Below are 14,390 nucleotides of genomic sequence, written 5' to 3'. Positions count from 1 at the left end.
CTAGATCTACTTTTTATAATTGCAAGTTCTCAAGTTGGATACCTCAGTGAGCAGCTCTCACAGCTTTCCTCAGTCATTGGTTTGTGCCACAATACCCTTGACAAATAAGAGAAACCTTTCCCTTTTTCTTTGTTATATGCATAAAAGAGAAAATATCGTATGTGTTTGTCCTCCATCCACCCTGACTGTCTCTTTTTTTCACTACTCAATGATACATTAGATTTAAAATGCCAGATTGTTCAGGGCTCAGCCCTCCATCAACTTTTGCCACACTATTGATCTTCCTGTACAAGCTGTAATGTGTAGAGGTTCTGAGGATGAATGATGCTACCAGAATTTTTTCTTTTACTATTAGTATCAACATTTTTAAATTTATGTCATTTGGTTTCCCGTGTCACTGATTTGCTAACAGTAGTTCTCCATCCATAACAATGTTTTCCTGAAGAGCCCTGATTCAGCTCTTCTAGTGTGAACATTTTTTTACTCCTTTAAAAAGCTTTTAGACTCTTTAGAAAAGTCAAAAAGCACTCACTATAACTGCCCTCTTCCTTTTAAAAAGCATTTGTGGTGGACTAATATATTGCCTCAAACATGCTAATTACATCTGATAATGGCTGGGTATTGCATTACAGGACAGGTGCAGTAAACTCAACAGCAGCACTCTACTCATTGTGTTCCATCATGTTAATGAAAGCAGTAAATCAATGACAAGTTCCAAACCTTCACTTGCCCCAGAAAAGAGAAACACTAACAAAATTTAGCACATCCAGCTTAGAGAGGGATAGCTCTCATTGCGCCCTGGAAAGGTTTAAATTCTCCTTTCAGCATAAGGGCAATCCTCCAAGATGCTGAGCATGCAATGGATCTGAATGTATGCTTTTGGGAGGGGACTGTATTAACTTTGAAACAGGTACGATATTCAGATTAATGATATGAACAGCACAGGGCTGAGATGAATGATATGAGGAACAGAGGGCTATGGAAGATGATTTTACAGAGATAATAGAAAACAAGGAAACCTCAATTCAGAAAGCCAGGTAAGTCTGTTTTCCCTGTTAGGGTACAAACATGCAGAAAATATCAGTCTCCAGAGCCAAAAAAGTAATATGAAAGGACTTTGAAACATTGCCAGCTCATAGTCTGGAGAATGAAGGTAAAATTAAGGCGAGGTTTGAAAGATCAAAGACTTAAATGACTTCCATTAGAGCTGTACTTCATTTGTCTAAAGGGTGAATTTTCAATGTTGTGCAGTTAAAGTCACTGATGACACATATCCCTGCTATCTACAGGGTGTGTACACCTCAGTCTGCGTGCACTGAACAGATGCTTCTCCTCTGACGTTTTGGTATTCTTCCTTAAGTACTGTAGCATATATGGACATTCATTTTATAAAGCAAAAGTTAAACAGAAATAGCTACTAGTAATGCCCAAACATCGCTAAGAACTAAATTTGCCACGCTGAGAAAGGCCAACATATGACCCACCTAGATTTTTAGTGTCAAATCTGGTCAGTATGCTAGATGTTAATGCCTTCAAGGCAGTGACACATAGATACTAAAAGGCTACAAGCATTAGCCTACCATAGGCTGGCATGAAAAGCAATGAGAGTAACCGAGGATCCACATTTCATTTGTGCAAGGATCTGAGCATCTCTTACAGTTAGCGCAGGACTGAAGATGTTGTTCCAGTTCTCCAGTCAGAGCTGTTTTCATTTCAATGGACACTCTGCATCCACCTGGAGGAGCCTGTTTATACAGAATCTATGGAAATGAAGTGGATTCTTTGCTAAGGGCTGAAGAGAGGTAATGAATGTATCACATCACAGAAAAGCCTTCAGTTGGCTCTGTTAAACTCTTTCACTAGCTGATAATGGTATCTGTAATTACTTGTTAGGGATAGTGTTCTGACACTGTGGCAGCTGGCTCCTACACATCTTTAACTCTGAAGCAGAAGAGTTTTGAAGTAGGTCAGCTCACAGCATCAAAGGACAATGTCTGAAGTAAGGTCATTCAGTCTCCGTAAGGTCTTTGATGAATATACACAATTTATAGGTACAGCAGACACTGGTAGTTGCAATACCCGAATTTCAGTTCCTGTTATAGCAACACCGCAGTACATTATGGTATTTATGACCCCTTTTGGTTTTTGTTTTGGGGTTTTTTTTTGTTATTTAGGTGCTAACAGTGTGCAGGAGCTAAACCAAAAAGCAAAGAAAGAATTTGCCTAGAGAACTTAGTGTAACTGCATTGTAATTTTTCTTCATAGTTCACACAGAGAAGTTCCTATGACATGTTTTTTTCCCTGGATTTTTATTTTAATAATATCTTAGATGTGACATCCTTTGACATTTGGGAAATCTGTCTAAGCATTTATTGAGGTACCATTCTGTCTGTCCTGTCTTGTACAAAGTTATTCCATAAACATCTCAGTTTGATGAATGTGTACTGAGTATGGAGTGGCTCGACAAGAAATGGGTTGGCTGGCTCTTACCAAAAGAGTAGATTTAGGGAAAGTGTAAAACAGACTCTTTTTTGTAGATTTAAACAGAAATTCATGCATTTTCCATGCAAAATTGTATTTATATTAATCACTGTGTTAGGGAAATTTAGGCACAACACTTGCCTCTGTCAGCCACCTCAAAAACTGCCAGTCTGACACCAGTGCTAATCTGTGTAATATACTGCTTTTAGCTGCCATTTTGGAGGTGTTCAAAAGACTCGGTCTCAACTAGCTAAACCAAAGACTCCTTAAACAGAGGGCAAAAGGAAAGACAGGAACGAGAAGAAACAGGGTAGGAAAGGCTGGCAAAAAAAGCAGTGGATGAGGACAGTTCTGGAACTTGTACCTTTCAAAAGGCATGTGGCAGCCAGACAAAGCTGACAGTGATCCTGGTGTCATCTGTTCTCTCCCTCTAGGACTGCCTGGCCATGGCATCTCTCAGAGTCAGGATGATAATGGCACAGGGGTATTAATACAGTGGGCTCTGGAGTCCAGGGCACAACAGTGAAACTCATTTGTCTTAGCTTCATATCTTACCAGTATCCAAATCAAATTGTGATCATTCAGAATAGCCATCTGCTCATTATTTTGTCCACTAATTGACGCTAATTTTAAGTGGAACAATTTTGAGCAAAGAAGGTCATCAGTTTCTATTCTCCTACATCTCCTACTTACAAGCACAATCTCAGCGTTGCCACACTTGTGACATATCCAAAAGCCTTTGATTTATTAGATTAATTCAATTTTTCTTTCTTTGGTAAATTTTTATAAACATTTTTCTGTAAGGCGATGAATTGGAATTCTGTTACTTGGAACAGCTCCTCTGATCTGTGTGCTAAATGCCTCTCCTCCTCTTTGCTGTGTTTAATATGCAAGAGAACTGATCTAGCTGAGACACAACTCCAGGATATTTGTGTCTGTAAAGCTGAAGAGTAATTAGATGCTTTCTTCTGAGGGACAGAGCCTATGGTACACCTCCACCTTAGCTTTTCCTTATGAGTAACTTCAGTAGGGAGCCATGACAATTGAGATTCACTTTCCAAGACACCACCCTCTTTGGGACGGGAGGTTTCCCATCACCCTGACTGGGAATGGGACTTCCCTGGTTAGCAGGACGATGCAGGGGCATTTCCACACTCATCCTTTCTCTTTCCCCCATGCCTGCAAACTTATCTCCAGACTGACTTGTAGGCTTTGACACATATCGGTAAAGTCAACTTGGTGAAGGCAACTTGTAAACTGCGGTAGCCAAGAGTCTTAATTTATTGTATCCTCTGCCAGTGCATTACCATTTTAAAACTCTTATTGTGTCATTCACATTCCAAGTAATAATATACAGATTCATAATAGCTGCCTTAGAAATATGTGTGGTAATTTTAACACATTTGCAATAATGAACTTCACTGCAAAAAAAGCCTCCTTACCTAGGAGGAAGCAGCGGAGACATTCAAAACCAGAAAGGTAACCATTTTTCAGAGGTGACAACTGTAGTACATCCAGACAAATAAAGACAATCCTGGAGTCCAAGCATGAGATGAGCTCAAAAAGGGCAAAGATTTACTCTGCATCATACCTCAAGCCAATCTGCTTTCCAGTCACTGGAACGGTTCAGACCGCTGACCATCTGTCGCAGGCATGGGGGGGTTAGTGCTGCACAACAGCCGGTAGACGAGTCCGTCCAGCCAAGCTACTGTGCTCGTAGGAGACTTTGCAGGGTTTGAGAGTTTATCTTTAGAGTAGTTTCTCTAGACACAGCAGCAGTACAGTAACTTTCCCTTGGTCTTTCTGCTTCAGTTCACTTTCAGATTATTTGAAGCCGATTTTTCTCCAGCCAACCCACATCCAGTCCCAGCAGGTAGCACTGTTCCCTCAATACTGAATGACTTTCCTCCCTTTAGACTGCTTACCGATTTCTTTCCATACTCTTCCTAGTGTTTGTTTAAATATATATATGTATATCTCCCGGCTTTTAAGATAGGAAGAAGAGAGATTCTGTACTTCATCATGCTCTCAGTGCTGTCTCTGAAAACCTTGAGAATTTTGCAGATTATCATATCAGGTTAAGCACTGAAACGTGCCACTGATTTCCTGCTGAGCTGCTTTTCTCGCTCCCCCTGGGCATCTGATCTCTAGGTGCCCAAGTATGGGGCTCCATTTAAAAATCTGAATGTTGTAAGAAATTATAAAGGGCAATGACAGTATTGTTAATGTATATAGGGCATTTTGGCTGGCAGACTGGGCGCTGTGCATTGTTGTACGAGTATTTGGCCTTCAGGAAGACTTTGTGATTTGGAGATCATAAGGAAGGAGACAAACAATGCAGCAGCCAGAAAGCTGTTGAGGATGTTTTGGAAATGATGGAAGTTCACACAGGGCAACAGGGATATGGAGGAAAGGGGAAAGGGGGTGGGATGAAGGAAGGGAGGGAGGAAAGAAGGAGAGAAGAGAGGGAGGAAGGGAAGAAGAAATGTTATCCTTTTCACTGCTTGGTCTCGCTTCTCTTGAAATAACTGAGAATTTTGTGATTGTCCTAAGAAGTAACAGGAGAAAAACATTTTGTACACTCACCTGCAGGTAATAATATCCCTCTCCTTAAAAAGAAAATAAAATAAAAAGAAGCCCAGATATCTCCCAGGTGCCAGTACTCAAGGAGGGGGGGATGTCCTATGCAAATCAGGCTTCCTCGAGCACTGCCTGTCTCTCGTCTCCTGTCTGTAGCAGAAAGCAGTGTGTAGACTGCAGAGCCGTTTTAATTCACACTGAGACCGATAATCACAGATCTCTTTCCCCTCAAGGTGCTCCGTGTCCAGCGCCAGGTTTCACATGGGTCTAGCGCATGTCACCACAGCCTTACTTTGGGTCCATGCTCTTGTTTGGTGGCCTGGTGGGACTGGTGCCAGGACCAAGGAAGCACTGAAAAGAGGGCCACTAACCAGAGCACTGCAGTCAAACAGGACTTCTGAGGTGGCACACCTCACCGCATGCCACAGTCTCTTGTATCACCCATCCTCTTCCACGCGGCCCAATGCTCCAGGCACCTCCCCTGCATATGCCTCCTCTCAGGAGGATGGTTTGCATAGCTTCATTTTGGCATCAAGACATACTTGTCACTTAGCTGGCTAATCTAAATAAATGAATGTGCTCCTCTTCATTCCGTTCAGCCGCTTCTTATTATTAGAGATATTATACGGTAGGCAAAGGCAAAGACTTGAGCTAGTGTACCCCAGGAGTTCAACTGCAGCAGTCTCAGCTACAAAATTTGGAGTGTCCTCAGAGTCATCCAAGGAATTAGCACTCCAGCTTGTCACTTCAGACACACTTTAGGTACCAAATATTTCCAGCTGTACGTAAGGTCACTCTCATTTATTTATTTTAGTCTCCAAATACTGCAGTACGCTCTTTTTTGCTGTATGTCATACTACTGCTCCCTGCTGCCCAAGCCTATTTCAGATCCATAGATCCATTTTATGCCACCTATGCATGAGGCAGATCATATACTGACTGTGGATAACTGGCTTCCTAGAAGCAGAGGAGCTGCTTGCTGTCAATGAGATGTTTGTCTCACCATGATTAATTACTGTGAAATGCCCACAGAGGTTAAAAATCATGATTAATTACTACAAAATGCACAGAGATCTTAAAGACTAAATTCTACCACTAGCTAAGTTTACCCAAGAGCTCCTGTACATCCTGCATCTGGGCACACTTCTGCAACACGCAATCAACTGATAAAACTCCCACAGAACATATGGTTAATTGTCAGGAAAAGGCTAAATAAAAAGAACTATAGCAAGTTCTGTGTCAATATTCGTACATATTCAATGACTGAGGTGTTAATAGTCTATTCCTTTAACTGCTCCTTTGTTTTTCGTAGAAAATACTAATTCATTTGGAAAGGAAAATACCCTTTAAAAGAAGCAATTATATTGTTGTTGGTTCTTTTTTCTTGATTTGGTGTGCTCAAAGACATAACAGTTCCTAAAAGGTTAACATTCCTTCAGAGTAAAAAATGCTAGATCCCATCTATAGGATGCATTTCTTTCCTATTTTATTCAGCACAGAAGCTGAGAGGATTAATAAGCTCCAGTATTTTACACTAAGCTTATTAGAGAGAGAAATTTTAATAGGTTTGAAATCATCTTCTAAAATGCCACATTAAAAGAACAGCTAAGAGCAACTTACTCCCTTTTCAGGGAACTTTCCCAAAGAAAGACCTTTATCGTTCATGTAAAACCCAGATTCCAGACCACACCGTATCATGTAGCAGGGAGGGAAGGGTTAGTCAGTCCACCCTGACTTCTGCCACATTTGGTGCTTGTTGGGTTCATGATAGCCTCCTCCCTTCTGGCAGATGAGCACTCATAAGCATACTCATGCTTCTCCAGGCAGAAGCAATCTGGTGTTATGCAGGGAGAAATAAGATGGGGCAGAGGAGGTGGCAGTTGGGGTGTCTGCAACCTGCACAAACAAGTAACCGCAGAGCACTGCAGTCTGTGTTGGCTACTCCAATTAGTGAATCCCCATCAAAAACACAGGCTCTTTGAATGAGAAAAATGTGTTATGCTAATCACTTCAATCCTTCTTCAGTTATCCATGCAGAGCTTCACTGCATTATTCAATATTTTTCAGTCTAATGCACTGAATTAAGTCCTTTTAAAAAAAAAAAGTTTTGTTCCTGTAACACTTGAAATTCTTACTGAATTTTATCTTTGGGCTTTCTGGGAAAGTATTCCTTTCACCATTTCTTTCTGCTAACCGCAATCCGTTTAACAGAGCTTTGCGACACTGCTGTCCGGCATGTTGCAGTTAAAACCACAGGGAAAAAAAGGTGCTCCGAGCAGTGGGATTCCTTGTCAAGGTAATTTACCCAGATTCACCAACGTACATAAACCCAAGAACTGTAGAGACCTTTAAATACACACACACACTACTTATAAGGTCTAGGTGCAGAGTAATGGTACCTTTTGGTAGCAGGTATTTTATGCATGGGGATTTCATTCTACACAGAGGTTTGGTAGACACAGCAATTTTTTTCTTTTAGCAGACCTCTAAGAGAAAGATCAAACAATCAGACCTGCTAAAGCTGAAACAAACTCCCTCTTTCCCTTGCCTCCTCAGAGCTTTCCACTTCCTCCAGTTTTACAAGTCTGGGTGAAGCTGCTGCGAGAACACTGTGAGCCATCAAATCCGTATTCCTTTGGGATTATTATTATTTTAATAAAGCCAAAAAGAGATGTGGATTCAAGTGTGAAAAAAGAACCATCAAAATTTGACCTGGGAACATCCCACCCTCTGCTGCTTCGATATTTTCACCCATACAGTGTTCTTCTTTCAGGAACAGCTATTGAAAAGGCTCCAACTTAAGCCTAAGGATGAGATAACCCATGAGAGGGCAAGCTGTAAATAATGTTAGAGGAGATGAGCTTTATCTAAGAAGTGGGTCAAAGACCAGGTATACCTCTCTCAAAAAAGTACTTACGAGCTGACAACACAGACCTGAGTGCCAGCCTGGGAAACTCAGTCTGTGTATCAGAGTATTGGCATACCTAGAAAGCTGGCCTTGCTCCTCTACTTCTAGTACAAGCCAGTTGCTAAAGTTGCAAATGCCCCTTTAAAGTGCTTAGGCTGTGGAAAAAACCCCACAGATTGGCATAATGAAATGCAGCTATGAGAAACAGCTTTTTAATGGGAGAGCACAGATGTTCTATGCATGATGGCTATAGTCTAAATTGAAAAGTGCCATTGTTTGGCCATCATTTAAAATCATGATACCCTAGAGGAGACATTTCAGGACATGCACACTTGAGGAGCACATAGCTAAGGTAGAGCTAAATTGTTATCTCTGCTCTGCTCTGAGTAAAAAGAAAATGGTTCTCATGTGCATGGAAAGCAAATGATGGAAAATTGTAGTTGGGGTAGGAGGGGAGAGCAGGAGTGAAAGGCAAAGAACACGGACAGCAGCAGCCTCCCATCTGCAACTGCAAACTGATTTTTTTTCCCCAAAGCTGGGACTGCCGCAGCGGGTGGAAAGGCAGTGCCGCTGCCCCGCAGCCCACAGGCTGGCAGTGTGCTGGCACCGGGATAGGAGGAAGAGGGAACGGGATACGGACTCCCAGAGCTTGTTCCACACGGCAGAGGTGCCCAAGTCAGCCATGCCGTACCGCTGCACAGATCCCCTCCAGCAAGTTCCCCTCTGCCACAATATCACAGGCATCTTGAGCAACATTTAGGCTGCTGCCATAACAGAGCAGAGCAGAGCCTGCCTTGTTGACATGGCGAGCACTCCCACTCCCCTTATTTTTCCTCCACCTCAGAGCAACCACCGTACATGCCCTGAGTTAGGGATGCTAGATCGGACCTCCCAGGTGTGGTGGTAATAGAAGTAATACCTCGTATTTCATCAGTCAGTAAATAAAGAGTAGACACTAGCTGGGTGCCCACAGCTCTTCTCCCAGTACCTACCTTAACTTGGGCATTTCCCATCAGCTGTGGATGGCAGCCCTTCCCCCCCCCTTGGAGAAACAATGACACCCTCCGGATAGTGTGTTTATAAGGAGGGACAACTGCCAGTCAGACTCATTGCTGCTTAAAGTAGGAGACTTTGAAGGCCTCCGTAATATAATGCTTCTGGGGATTTTACCTTCCAAGACAGCACTGGCCACTAATTCTGATTAGCCAGGTCAGTTATACAGCAGCTAATTATGTCCAGGATTGCAAACAGCCCCATATGCTCCCCAAATCTGTTTCACCAGCACTTCTCCCCACTAACTATCCAACAGAAACAGAGGGATTCCATTTAATGAGCAATAAATCTGACTTTTCCACACACTTCACCACTATAGAAAAAAATGGGACAGAAAAAGCTGAAGAATCATGATAAGATGATGAGACAACTACAGTGAAAAGAAATCCAGGCATATTCTGATTGCTTAAAAACTGTCAGATTTATCCCATGGCAAATCATGGGGAAAGAATTGCCAATCAAAGCCACTTTCTTCTTAAGACAGCAGGGAAGAGGGGGACAATGGGTAGAACCTATAAGAGTTTTCACTGGTCAGGAAAAATACAGAAAGGAGGAAAAAAGCCCATTTAGTTCCTATGCTTCAGGAGAATGCAGGTCTCCTTTTTTCCCTTTCTTTTACTTATCTCTCTTTCTGCTCCCTCCTTTTTGCAACCTTACATAGCTGTCAATTTGGGAGTGAGAAAGTCAAGATTCTCTTCAAAAGAGTCTGATCCCACAGAAGGTGTGGGAAGTGGTCGAAAAGCCTTGGCTAAAGAAGAAGAAAATCCCTGGCTCCCACTTCTCAAATGCATACTTTCACCACTAGACATTATGGAAAAAGGTATGTTGTTGGAGACAGGTATCTGCATGCTTCAGGAAAATTAATCCTCAAAGCCTAGCATAAAATACAGTCACAGATTTTTGTTGGTTTGTAAAGTTAGCTCATAAAGTTGTGTGGAATTGTTTTATAACATGCATTAAATGAAGCAGAAAATGAAGCATGGGTTCTTTTGGCAAAAAGAACATCGTCTGCCTATAACAGAATTTCACTTTTAACATTTTTTCTGTGACTATAATAGAAATCTGTTTCCATCTTTGCTACGATTCATACAGATATGTTGCTGGGAAGGCCATTCTCCTTGCTGAGCAGTAGTTAGGGGCTGGGAAAAAAAGCAGCTTTACGAGATTCATTATATGAGATTGTCTGGGCAGAGCACTGGTTAATATTATTTTGGCTTTGGAGTCTGCATACATCATTGCATGTGTCCAGCTAAATTGTTCTTAGAAGCAAGTAGATGTGACACAATAAATAACACCATTCTGTTCTGTCCAAAACTATCTACACCTAAATGGTCTGAGAAGCACAAGCAGCAGGTACAGTGCTGACTAACTTCTGCCATTAAAGTCAATGTGCCACAGTCCTCAGTCAGTGCTTCAAACATTTCAGTTTTGTTAACTGCGGTAGGGTTGCCTAAGCTACACAGCCATGCAGAATTTTGCATTTCTATTAACAATCCCCTGTCGGGCAGAGATCTCGTTAAGGTTCATCACTCTTTATTTATGTTTTCAAAACCCTGTAGCTGCAGTAAATACTGGTAGTTTATAGTCAGCTGTGAGAAGTAATATTGACCTCCAGTCTACATACACCAGTCTGCTGCCGTACATTAAGTACCCAGCACTGTCCACTTTCTCTACCGCTTTGCCTTGCACACAACTTACATCATCTGAGTACTGTTAATTGGTACTTATACATACAACTCACAGCATAGATATGCACACAAAATCAGGAGTAGAAGGGAGTAAGGTAAGGAATAATAAAGATTGGAATAAGAGACAGAGGCAAATGAGAGGGTGGAAGGACAATACAGTAGAGAGCTGTTCTGAGGGGGCTAAGGGAGAAGAGAGGATGCTGCGGTCAGTTACCTTTGTATTACCCACACTCATTTATAACTTGAATGGATGAATAAAAGGGTATTTTTTTCTCCCAGCTATCCTGCTAGGTGTAAGTGTGAAAACATGGTAAATATCCTCTCCAAAATGCATTCCCCACTTCTCATATCCCACTGTGTGCAGAAACTAAAGTTACATTCATTTTAAAATACTTCTTGACTGAGTTCTTTAGCGTCCTCAGGTATGGGAGCAGAGAGTTAATCACTGTTTAACTTCCAAGCTGGTTTTGTCACTTGATTTAAACATTAACTCTCATAAAGCCTAGTCACATAAGATCCAAATCCGTGAGACACCGAGCACCATCCTTGATGCTTAATGACCTCAGCTGCCTTTGTCTTCTGGAGAGGTTTAGGATGAGATCATTAAAAGCAATCACCAAGAAGTCATGCCTGATTAACCTTTCAGTTAGGGTTTGATCCCACAGGCAGGTATGTGCTGTAAGTGCAGAAGCCAAAGGCTGGTGCTGAGTACTCAGTGTTTGCTTAGTGCCTGGTCAGTGAAGCTCAATAACAGAGCAAGCGAAGGCAGAGAGAGAAAAAAAAAAAAGCGATTGGCGATATAGCCAAATTTGTGCAGCCTCTGTGCTGAGTCCTTCAGAGGAGGGGAAGGTGGGCATGCCCAGCCTGAGCTGCTCGGGATGAGAGACAGTCACGCCATTGGATGTGAGTGAGGAATTTCAGGTCCTGCCTGTGTGACAGAACAAGCAGGTCACTCAAACGTGACTGTGCTGGAGATGAATCCAGAATAACGTGAGACCAGAAGTAAGTGAGGGGCCAGTATTTGGCAGTCAGTTGGCCAACTCCACACACAAGGCAGCTTTTTTGCTGTTCCAGGAGATCGCAGCCTGTGCTGGGCTGCAGCAGCAAAGTCTACCCGGCAGCCCTCCAGCAGCTCGGTGCTGCTCTCCCACCCATCCCAGACCCTGTCTTGGTTCCTCACGTATTGGCCTGGGAGAGAGAAACAAACATAAATGACAACTGAGAAAATAATTTTTCTCCTCTGCTGGTATTTTCACTCTTGTTTTGCCTTCATTTTCTGTGTCTGTCTAGCCAGCAGGTTTATGTAGGAGCATTTGCTGAAGCAGCAAATGCTCAGGCAAGCTATAGACTAAGAACTTGTAGAAATTATTCAATGCATAAGGAATAAATTAAAAGAAATCAGATGATTAACAAACAGAAAACAGAATCCAACGACTCATTAGTCATCAGCCCTCCCTAGAAGTTCTGACCTCAGAATGGTTGGTATCTGTTTCACACACCTTAACTGAGTCTCCCACTACCTCCAGAGACCTTGCCACAGCTACTGTTACGTCCCTGAGGAGCTCTTCAACAGCCATCAGACCCCAACAGTCACTGCAGATAGGCAATGCAGGCCAGCTGCCCCGCAGGGGATGGTGGTGACGGTGGGACCGGCAGGGCTTTGTCGGCAAGGTCCATCCCCACCACCCCATGAGTCCATCAGGGCCAGGCTGGGGTGATAATGGGGTTAGCCCAGACCCCCACGGCCACCACATCGGTCAACAGCCACCAGATGTAAACTCCCGATTTGTAGATTTCTCACAAACTCATTGAGAAACACAGCTAAAATTCATTTGTGCTACTTAGTCAGAGACTTGGCTGGTGTGATCTTGCTGTTCCCAGGTGAGTTAGACTTTGGGGACTACTAACTGCCCTCCCTGGAGTCATGGGAGAAGAGCTGTCTTTGGTCAGAATAGCCATAACGTTGAATGAAGGAGAGGATCTCTGTCTACTTTGTCTCAAAGTCAGCCATCAGTTAACCTCTTTCGGTGTCCCTAATAATGTTGATTATATCTATACCACTTTACGCCACTGAAAAGGGAGTTTGGTTTCCCTCCAAACTCCAGTACCTCCTCTAGACGTTCATGACTAATACGCCAATCACTCTCTTTCCCGGCTGCATAGTTACACTCTTTTTTCCACGCTTCACATCTCCTCTGCTTTGGGAGACAATTTTTGTCTCTCAGAGCTGCCCTCGGTGGAACTCGCCATATGCCTTCAGACGCCTGCTCTGTCAGCTGCCGCCCTGCCCTTTGCCTCTGAGAGTTTCTCCTGGGGATTTAATTTGCAAAACATAAGGAGAGGGGAAAGCTGCCACTATGGTGCCAGCAGGAGAGTCTTGATCTCTACAGGACTTCGGTACCTGAGGATAAGCTCCAGAGAGGGTACCCGTGTACTCAACATGGGTCTTCAAACACCAGGTATGGAAAGCCAAAAATATGTGGTTTTCAACTGGGATTTAGTTACTATTATTTCAGGGGATTGCTGTAATCCATCCAAAAGACTACTCGTGCCATGAAGCACAGAGAGCAGTGGACATCCCTTGGTGGTCATTTGCATCCCCTGTTGACTCCTATCGCTTTCACCCTGCATGTCATGCCACAAGGAAGGAACCGTTCCCCTCCAACGGGGCCAACATCTCTGCTCCAGCTGCCCTGGCGATCACACTGCAGACTGTGTCAGGCTTCCTCGCTCACTCTCTTTAGCCCATTGGAAATTGAATGGAAAATCAAATGATGTCACCTGGCGAGATGGAGAATACCAGTCCAAAAATACTTACTAGTCTGGTGGCTATCACTGCCATCTAGAATATCCTAGGACTGGCTTTCAGGCCAGATGTCTAGATTTTCTCTGGAAAGGAAACTGGAGCAAGAAGCACCAGTTTTCAGAAAGGTGTCATTCAGGTTACCAGCTTTGGCGTGAGTTTCAGGTTGCGAACCACAGGGAGATGCAGATATTCCCCAACCACTCGGCTCAGGGCTGCTTACTGACTAACTGAGGAGACTCTCAACTCAGCGCAGTCACTTTCCTCGATCCCGTTTTTAGGTACCTAGCTTTATCACGTGTTACGGCAAGGTGCCCAGGCGACTCATGCGGGGAAGGGAAGGCATCCTAGTAGGAGTCAGTGCATCAAAAAATCGGGAATTGCCCTGCCCCGCCCCTGGGGACCCCCAAGCCCCGCTGCACCCTGGCAGACAGCCTCGAAGAGCCAGCGTCCAAGAGCTGCCGCTGAGCTCTGGGTTTGACTCTGTTGGACTGAGCAGCTCGTACACACCGGAGCTGCGTTAGCCTGCACCGCTCTCTATGCTGGTATAAAATCATGATGAATTATCTAGTCCATTTTGGCTCTGCGCAGAGCTATCAAGACTCTCAATATGCAAATGGGATCTTGTTCATCTTATGATAGATACTGTGTAACGCAGCACCTAAATTACACTGAGTTTGCAATACCATCTGGTTTCATCTTTCATTACATTAGGGGATAACTTTGTTATATTTGACCTGAAAATTGGCACAGGAATAAAGCAGGGCCACGGCTGCAGTTCGCGGGGGTAAAAAGCTCTGCTCACTCATGTGAGGCAAGTGTGTCTCAGACATAAATCTCTTTTCTCATCTTCAGGTCCGGAAAAGAGCAAATACCA

The 14,390-nt window shown here is 43.3% G+C and overlaps 1 long non-coding RNA gene across 1 annotated transcript in view; it reads right to left on the bottom strand.

Annotated features, from left to right (window-relative positions):
- Nucleotides 1-9,013, bottom strand: part of LOC128139391 (uncharacterized) — a 94,972-nt gene extending 85,959 nt beyond the window's left edge. Inside the window, exon 1 of the long non-coding RNA XR_008234364.1 lies at nt 8,962-9,013. This is a non-coding gene — a long non-coding RNA (uncharacterized LOC128139391). The remainder of the gene's footprint in view (nt 1-8,961) is intronic.
- Nucleotides 9,014-14,390: the final 5,377 nt, after the last annotated feature.

The sequence above is a fragment of the Harpia harpyja genome, chromosome 3, assembly GCF_026419915.1.
Source record: "Harpia harpyja isolate bHarHar1 chromosome 3, bHarHar1 primary haplotype, whole genome shotgun sequence".
NCBI classification, from domain to species: domain Eukaryota; kingdom Metazoa; phylum Chordata; class Aves; order Accipitriformes; family Accipitridae; genus Harpia; species Harpia harpyja.
The sequence above is the reverse complement of the archived record's forward strand: the minus strand, read 5'-3'. Positions and strand labels throughout refer to the sequence as shown.